This window comes from Sus scrofa, chromosome 17, assembly GCF_000003025.6.
Source record: "Sus scrofa isolate TJ Tabasco breed Duroc chromosome 17, Sscrofa11.1, whole genome shotgun sequence".
Taxonomy (NCBI): domain Eukaryota; kingdom Metazoa; phylum Chordata; class Mammalia; order Artiodactyla; family Suidae; genus Sus; species Sus scrofa.
In genome coordinates, this window is record NC_010459.5 from 39,983,917 (window position 1) to 39,992,768 (window position 8,852).

The 8,852-nt window shown below is 45.0% G+C and overlaps 1 protein-coding gene across 7 annotated transcripts in view; it reads right to left on the reverse strand.

Annotated features, from left to right (window-relative positions):
* The window catches only part of NDRG3 (NDRG family member 3), an 81,798-nt gene extending 77,960 nt beyond the window's left edge, over positions 1-3,838 (reverse strand). For 3 of the 7 annotated variants that reach the window (XM_021077358.1, XM_021077357.1, XM_021077355.1), the window contains exon 1: positions 3,676-3,780. The gene's annotated coding sequence lies outside the window, so the exon portion shown is untranslated. Of the gene's footprint in view, positions 1-3,675 lie in introns of all 7 variants that reach the window. The other 4 variants (XM_021077354.1, XM_021077353.1, XM_021077356.1 and 1 more) reach the window with 3 other exon arrangements.

Here is an 8,852-nt window from a genome sequence, read left to right on the forward strand (position 1 = left end):
TCTTTCTGACTGTCCTCACTCCTTGCCTGGATTTGCTCACTCATTCATCATTTACCAAGTGCCTATTATCTGCCATGCACAGTTAGACCCCTGTCCTTGATCTTAAAAGCTCACATGATAGTAGAGCTGCTATCTGCCCATCTCAATCACCAGACTGCAAGCCTTAGCAAAGGCTTTGTATTTTGAGAACCAGCAGCATCTGGCATACAGCAGACACTCTAAAAATGTTTGTTGTATGACACCAGATTACTTTAGCAAGCTTTTTTATCCATAAATATTTTAACATATATCTTCAAAAAAGGACTCTTAATTTTTCTTTCCTTTTTAAAACACAAAAGCAATGTGTGCACAATGCAAAAATAGTATCAAAAGGTATGGAGTGAAAAATGAATTCTCCAACCCCCTAAGTCCCACTCCCAGTAATGACTACTATCACAGTTTGGAGTTCGGAATGTATCTTTCTGGAAGTTTCCTATGCTGGTATATAACACACACACACACACACACACACACACTCTCTTACACTTTCCTGGAACAAGTTCTTTGACAGTTTCTGACTTTAGCTTTTCAATTTTCTAATCCAGCTCAAGTTTTCAAAGTGCTGTTCGTGGATCAGAAGCATCAGTATCATATGGTAACATGTTAGAAATACATACTCTTAGCCCCCACTCCAGACCTACCGAATCAGAAACTCTGGAGGTGGGGGCCCTCCCACAATCTGGGTCTTAATAAACCCTCCAGGTAATTCTGATGCTAAAGGTTAAGAATCACCACTCTAACAGTCAAGCTGCCCTGGTCAAGCCAGTTTTTTTTTATTGTCCCTTAAACATTTTATTGTCAGGCACTGTCACCTTGCTTTGATTTTACCACCCTACTTCAAAATGCAATGCTTGTCCTTTTTGTTAATTCTGACCGTGCCAATGGGTCAAACCCCAGAAAACCCTAGATCCTTCCAAACTCGCTCTCAGTACCACGGCTCATACCAAGCCCTCTCTTGCTCCTCCCCCAACTCCTATGACAAACCTAGTCCCTCTAACACATGTTTAACAATTACATATGCACTGTTTTCAATGGTAGAGAACGGATCTTTATTATTCCCCAACAGACCAAAAGCTCCTTAAAGACATGAACAGTACTTCTGTGACCCCTTCCTCACTCTTGTTCTAAGCATCAATTTTAAGAGTTGCTGGTTTTTAAGGATGATTCACTCAGAGAAATACTGATAAACCTTTAATGGATAAAAAGTCCACATTCATGTTGTAGCACCAGTTCTGTGACCTTGGACAAGTTTGCATCTCAGGTTAAAGCCTGTAAAAGCAAGATGGCTGAACTCAATGACTTAATGCTTCTTTTCTGCACTGAGCAATGTGTGATTTTATGAAATGTCCCACGCTGGAATACCTTATTCCATTATATTTGAGGATACCGTCATACTCATATGGCTTTGTTTGTAATACTGTTATGGCGATTTTTAGACCTAACTTGAGTTATAGTTAGGCATGGTGTTTCCCACTGAGCTAGTAAGCTCTTTCAATAAGAACCATGAGAATTTTACACTATACCCAGTACCATGCCTTATGCATAACAGTTCAATCTATTTGCAGAAAATTTCTTTGAAAAACTCTCTTAAAAGCTTCATTTATGGAGAGAACCTATACACAGATCTACTGCCTCCCAAAGGGCCCTTTTGAATATTTATTGTTATAAATACGATGGAACAATTTATAGTAAAAATTGTGATTACTCTGATAACACCAGGGCAATCAGCCACAAAAGGCAAAAGAATGTAAAACTGAATCTTACATGTATTTAGGGATAGATTAAAAATCTATAAGGCTCAGGCTACCTTAGTGGAACATGGAAATAAAAACTGCCTGTACACTTAAGTGACATAAACCAACTCCACTGTTGGATATAAACAATAAACAGCCTTCCTGATATAGGACCCTTTTCTGCAAATTTTCAGACACAGCAGGGTGGACTAGAGACCTCTGAGTGGCTGGTGATGACCAGAAGTTGAACCTAAAGAGAAGGACAGCAAAGAGAAATTGAAGGGCAGCAGGAAAACATCACTCTTTAAGCAATGAAAAGGAGCAGTGGAAATTCACTGAGTCTTTACCAAGGGCCTACTATGAGCCAAGCAACTGGGGCTGCAAAGATGGTCCCTGACCTCAAGGGGCTAATGGTCCTAAGGGTAACACTAAGGGCAAGTGTGTGTGTGATTCTAATTGAGAAAATCAAGCAAGGAAGGCTTCACAGAAAAGGTGCCTTTGAACTGTGTAGGAGGATTTGCAGGGGCGGGGGGTGGGGCACCAGTTTGTGCTAGTATTCTGGGGAAGAAACATTCACATATTTTTATAGCTGTCCCTTTGGGACTTTAAATCAGTGAGGCTTCTTTTATCCAGCACTACTTTGTCAATGCTCTCTTTCCCTTTTTACTTTATTTTAAATGAGATGTTCAAGCCTAGCATTGGAACAAAGCCAGAAAGCCCCAGGATAAGGGGAGTGCTCACTAGATTTGCTCTGTCACCTCCAAATTCAACCATCCCAGCTATCCCAGTGTTGGTCTCCCGGCAGCCAGAAAAGCAAAGCCAATAATATCCTCCGGGGACAAAATCTGGATGCAGACAGACAAGGCTTACCCCTGTTCTGCCAGTAAGCCACCGTGAGAGAGCTTTCTTGCCTCCTAAGCCATGAAGCTCCTAGTCTACCTGTGACAGGAAGACTAGCTCTGCAGAAAAAAGGCTGCATAAAAAGAAGGACGCATCAGATGGCGAAGCGCTAAGGTACTGAGATAATCTTAAAATGTTTAGCAAGGTCCCTGGCACACAGCAAGCGCTGGATGAACGTGAGTTATTAATAATATCGCTATTACTATTATTACACTAACAACTCAATTGTACTCTAACCACAAGAAAATACTGTTTTTGCAGCCTACTTTTATGACGTTGAAGAAGCAACTCCAGAGATGCAGGTGTATTTCAAATTGTTTTAAAGGTACAAGATCCAATTCCAACCGCGCTGGCCTGAGAGCCCCAGACCCTGAGTTCAAGAGCCATTCCAGCCTCTCGTCTGGCGCGTGACCTTGGGCAGGGCACCTCACCTCTCTGTGCCTCAGTTTCCTCATCTCTAAAGTGGGGCTAAGAAGCCCCTCCCTCGCATGGTAGTCGCGGGGGTCCAGCCAGAGGGTATTCTTTAGGGCACCAAGACCCTCCAACAACCCCCCCACACCCCGGATGCAAGGGTAGTTCACGGCCCATCTTCCAAGCCCCCCGGCTCCCGGGCGGACGGGGTAGACGAATGCCCGACCCCGAGGCCCACCGAGCTCCACCGCCTGCAGGAAAAGGGGTCGCGTCTGCGGCGGGTCCCTGAAACTGAGGTCCTGGGCACCGAGAGGTGCGGCCGCTGCCGCCTGCACGCTGTAGACGGCGGGTTTGCCGCGGGCCCCCACCGCCCAGGTGGAGAGCGACCGAGAGAGGCCAGATTGCCCCGGAGCCCTCAGGCGAGGAGGGCGGAGGGAGCCCTAGCACCCGGAGGAGGCTGGCAGCGCTGACTGGTGCCCGGCCGCTCTGGGAAGATGAGATTGGGAAAGAGAAGGCAAGGGAAGCAACGACCCCGCGGTAGCACGGCTTGACCCCCTCCCCCCGCGCCAGCCGGGCTGAGGCGTTCACTCACCTGAGGCTCCGGCAGCCGCCGTCAGCTCAGCAGCCCCGGCGGCGCGAGTTGGGCGGGGGAAAAGCTCCGCGGCGCGCAGGCGCACTGAGTGGGCCTGGCGGCGCATGAGCATTATGCCCGCCCGGGGAACTACGAAGATGGTGCCTGAGCTGGCGCCATCTTCAAGGTAGAATAATTGCCGTTCTTGTTCGTGGTTTCAATTCCTCCTGGCCAACTTCGATCTGAAAGTATTGCATGGAAAGTAAACTAGTAGTTCGTAAGTTTTAAAATACTGTGCTGTTCTGAGAAATGTGATGAAATCTCAGCTCCCTCCCACCTGAGCAAGTAAATGATCTCTTGGTTCAGCATAATACACGTTCCTTATATATGGCACCTGCTCCTTAATCACTTAGTGGCCGCCTCTGTTATTAAATCAATTGGTTACTGCAGTGTTTGTGTTCAGCTAATCCTTATTTTACTTTATAAGGACCCCAAAGTGCAAAAGTAGAATTGTTGGTTTTGGATAAGCCAAAGCGAAGCCATAAAGGTCTTCCTTTAAATAAAAAGGTCAAAGTTATCAATTAGGAAAGGAAATTGTTTGATGAGGTTACTAAGATCTGCCATGAGTTTTCTAATCGCGAAATTGTAAATAAGGGAAAAAAATGTGTGCAAACTGCAATAGTTAGAGCCATGATGCACATAAAAATGCTTGGTTGGAGTTCCCGTCGTGGCTCTGTGGTTAACAAATCTGACTAGGAACCATGAGGTTGCAGGTTCGATCCCTGGCCTTGCTCATGGGTTAAGGATCCAGCATTGCTGTGAGCTGTGGTGTAGGCTGCAGATGCCGCTGGATCTGGTGTTGCTGTGGCTCTGGTGTAGGCTGGTGGCTGCAGCTCCGATTAGACCCCTAGCCTGGGAAACTTCATTTGCCACGGGAGCAGCCCTAGAAAAAGGAAAGAAGACAAAAAAAAAAAAAAAAAAAAGTTTTTGGTTAAGAGTGAAAAGGCAGAGAGTTCCCCTGGAGGCCCAGACAGTTAAGGACCCAGTGTTGTCACTGTACTGGCTCAGGTCTCTGCTTTCGCTCAGGTTTGATGATCCCTGGTCCCTGGAACTTCCACATGCTGCAGATGCAGGAAAAAAAAAAAAAAAAAGACCGAAAAGGCATTAAGTTTGTGGGTGGAGGACATGAACAAAATACATACTATGAATGACAACATGTTGCACCAGAAAGCACTGAGCCTGTTGTCAAATCCAAGTCCATGTTTCTCACTCACAGTGAGGCCAAACAAAGTAATAGACCAGAATTTGGAGCAGAGAAAGATTTCTTGCAGGATGGAGCAAGAAAGTCAGATTGTATTCAAAAGGCCCCAGTGGCTTTCAGGGAACAGATTTTTAAAGGCAATGTTTGGAGTGAGGTCCCAACTTTCTTCTGACTGGTTGGTGGTCAGGTAACAAAGTGGTGTTTCAGGAAACTTAATCATCAACCCTCTGGTTCCAACCAGTCTGGGGTCTACATACTTGCGGTCAGCACGTAGTCACTTCTGCCACAGGGTGGGGGTGGGGTGTCTTTGTTTCTGCATAACAACTCTAAGACAGGTGTCAGATTGTTATGTGTAGCCCTTGAGAAGGAACTGGGACTCTGTTTTATCACTAAACTGTTGTTTCTTTTCTTTTCTACTTCTTTATTTATTTATGTATTTTCTATTTTGGCTCTCCCATGGTTTATGGAATTCCAGGGCCAGGGATCAGATCCCAGCTGCAGTTGCAACCTATGCCACACCTGCAGCAATGCCTGATCCTTTAACCCACTGTGCTGGGCCAGGTATTGAACCTGCATCCTGGTGCTGCAGAGATATCTCACTGCACCACAGTATGAACTCCTGAACTATTGTTTCATGATTGCTTTTCCTTTTCTTCAGCATTCCCTCACTTCCCTAATTAGCAACTGCTTGAATCTGCTCTTTGGGACTCAGGAGAAGCCTAGGAGGCTAAAGCTTGTTTCTACAAACAAGAAAAAGGGGGGACATGGAGGGGCTTTTGTACCAGGGAGGACCCTGCCAAATCCTCTCAGTTTCAGACCTATAGGAAGACTTCAGCAAGGGATCCCCTGAAGTGAGTAACACCAAGCCATATTCTACAAGTAAGGATGGTTACATGGACTCAGGGATAGTTTGGACTGAAAAATATAAAAATAACAGAGAGGCTGTGTCTGCTGATGAAGAAGCTGCTGCCAGGTTTCCAGCAGAGTTGAGGAAGTTGATTGAAGAGAAGGGATGAAACTGGGCTCTTCTGGAAGAAGATGCCCAATAGCACCTGAAACCCAGCAGGACCCTGTGAGGCCCTCCTGCTACAAAAGCCTTTCGATGTCCCCATTTCTTGTTTATAGGGGAAAGGCTTCAGCCTCCTAGACCTTCTGTGAGTTCCAAAGGGCAGATTCAAACAGTTACTCAAGCAGGGATGTGAGGGAATGCAGAAACAGGAAAAGCAGACAAACAATAGTACAGTGATACAGCTCCTCCTCAAGGGATATACATAACAAATATCCTTGGGTTCTTCCACTGGAACAAAGTCTCCTCTCAGGTGGAGGATAACTTCACATGGAATACAAGATTCCGGGAGCTTCGCCCTGCTACCTCACCATCAACCAACCCCAAAAGTTGCACACCCTGCAAACCTCACCTCAAATTTTGCCTATAAAAACACTTCCCCGAAAACCAACTGGGAGTTGAGGTTTTCTTTGAGCACAAGCCACTTGTTCTCCTTGTTTGACCCTTGCACTAAACCTTTCTCTGCTCCAAACTCAGACATTTGGGTCGGTTTGGCTTCATTTTGGGGCCCACAAACTTGTGTTCAGCAACAAACCTACCTTCATAAAAGTGCAAAGGAAGACACTAGGTCCTAAAACGTGGAAGGACAGATTAATTCTGGTACTACTGGCAACACAGCAGGGCATATACGTTAAAGGTAGGAATTGTGTACAAAGGGAAGAATCACCAGCCCTCAAAAACAAAACCAAGAATTATCTGTCCACAGATTAGTCTGACAACATAATCAGGTGACAGCTATCTTGTTTAAGGAATGATACCACCAATGCTTCATTCCACAAGTGAAAAATACTTAGAAAAGAAAGGGTTGGAATTTAAAATCCTGTTACTAATAGACAATGTCCCTAGCCATCCTGAATCTATTTGCTATGAAAATAAAAATTTCAAAGTTGTGTTTTTACCTCAATACAACCTCACAGCTTCAGCCACTTGACCAGGGTGTCATTTGGTTTGTCAAGGCCACATACCCCCACCTGGTAATTGATCACGTTCAATCAGCAATGAATGCAGCCCTGGAAATCATTCATTCTTGCTGATGCAATAACACCCTTTGAAGTTGCAATGGGTGAGTTAAAACCAGAAATTGTAAATGTCTGCTGGAAAAACCTATGGTGTGAAGTTGTGAATGATTTTAAAGGTTCCTGAAGCTCGATGGAGAAGTTAGGAAACTCACACAGCAGGACAAGGTGGTGGGGAAAGATTTGTGGACAGGCTTGATGCAGTGGGAGAACACACTGAAGGTCATTGCCATCAAGGAGTGTTAACAAGTGAGGAATTGGAGTTCCCGTCGTGGCTCAGTGGTTAACGAATCCGACTAGGAACGATGAGGTTGTGGGTTTGGTCCCTGGCCTTGCTCAGTGGGTTAAGGATCCGGCATTGCCATGAGCTATGGTGTAGGTGGCAAACATGGCTCGGATCCCGCATTGCTGTGGCTCTGGCATAGGCCGGTGGCTATAGTTCCAATTAGACCCCTATCCTGGGAATCTCCATATGCCGCGGGAGTGGCCCCAGAAAAGGCAGAAAGACCAAAACAAAACAAAAAAAAAAACAAGTGAGGAATTGGAAGGACTCATGGAGTCATCCACAGAGGAAGAGGAAGGTGAAGGAACTGAAGCAGAAGCAGCAACGTGGACGTTACTGAAATCTGCCGAAGAATTTCGGATTTCACAATTAAAGGGCAAAATCACGAAACATGATCCTCAGATGGAGAGACACGTCATAGTCACGCCTATGATCACCATCTGCAGCCAATACTTCGATGAGTTAAAGAGACAACAACTCCAATTGCAATGTTCTAAAAGCTCTCAGCAAAAAACCCTTCAACTGCTGTGATCCCCAACCACCAACATGGTCTTTCCCTGGCATCCAATCGTCGACATCGTCATGGCTTGATGCCCCTCCTTCTGATGTAGGGTCAGAAGGTCAATAGCAGCCTAACGCCGTGTGACAAGGCCTCCATCATTCACCTCACTTACTTTCAGCCCATAGGCATTGTAGTATTGTGAGAAGGGCAAGTACAGAACAGTAAGATATTTTGAGTGAGACCGCATTGACCCAAATTTTATTACAGTATATTGTTATAGTTATTCTATTTTATTAACAATGTGCCTAATTTATAAACTTTATTGTAGGTATATACATATGTATAGGGAAAAACTTAGCAAATAAAGCGTTTGGTACTATCTTCAGTTTCTGGCATCCACTGGGGTCCTGGAACATATCCCCCTTGGTTAAGAGGGGAGTTACTATAGTTTTCTTTCTGCAGAGTCTCCTTGGAGAAACTTAAATTAGAACTGCTCAGAAGGAGCATTGACTGCCAATGTCTGGCTGACTTCTTCCCTTCTGATGAGTCTCATCCTTGTGAAGGCCCTAAGAACCTTTGCAGGGCATGGCATCCTTCTCTGACATGGGCCCAGAGATGTACCTAAGGCTGCAGAGCGCCTAGCACAGTGCTTGGCCTGAAGAAAGGACTTAGCAGTCAATTATTGATGAATGAACCAGTAGCTTAAGAACCAGAATCCAAGACGGGGCTCCTAACTCCCAGTCCTCCATTGTATCACCTCAGCTACAACTGCCAGCCACACCATTTCCTTTTTTGGGTGCAACATGAGAAATGGAACCTTTTTCCAGAATGATTACAGTAAGCTGAACTACCTCCAAACTTGAATAACACCAACAGGTACAGGACACAATCTCTTGAAAGAGTTTATAATTTCATCTAGTTTCTTTAGTGTGAAGTGTCACTGACTAAAACTAAGGTATTCCCTTAATTCTGGTAAATGGAACACATATTACCAAATATCTCAAAGGCTGAAACTGTCTATAATATTCATCAAGCATAATTCCTGAACCAAATTTGAGGAAAGGGAAAAA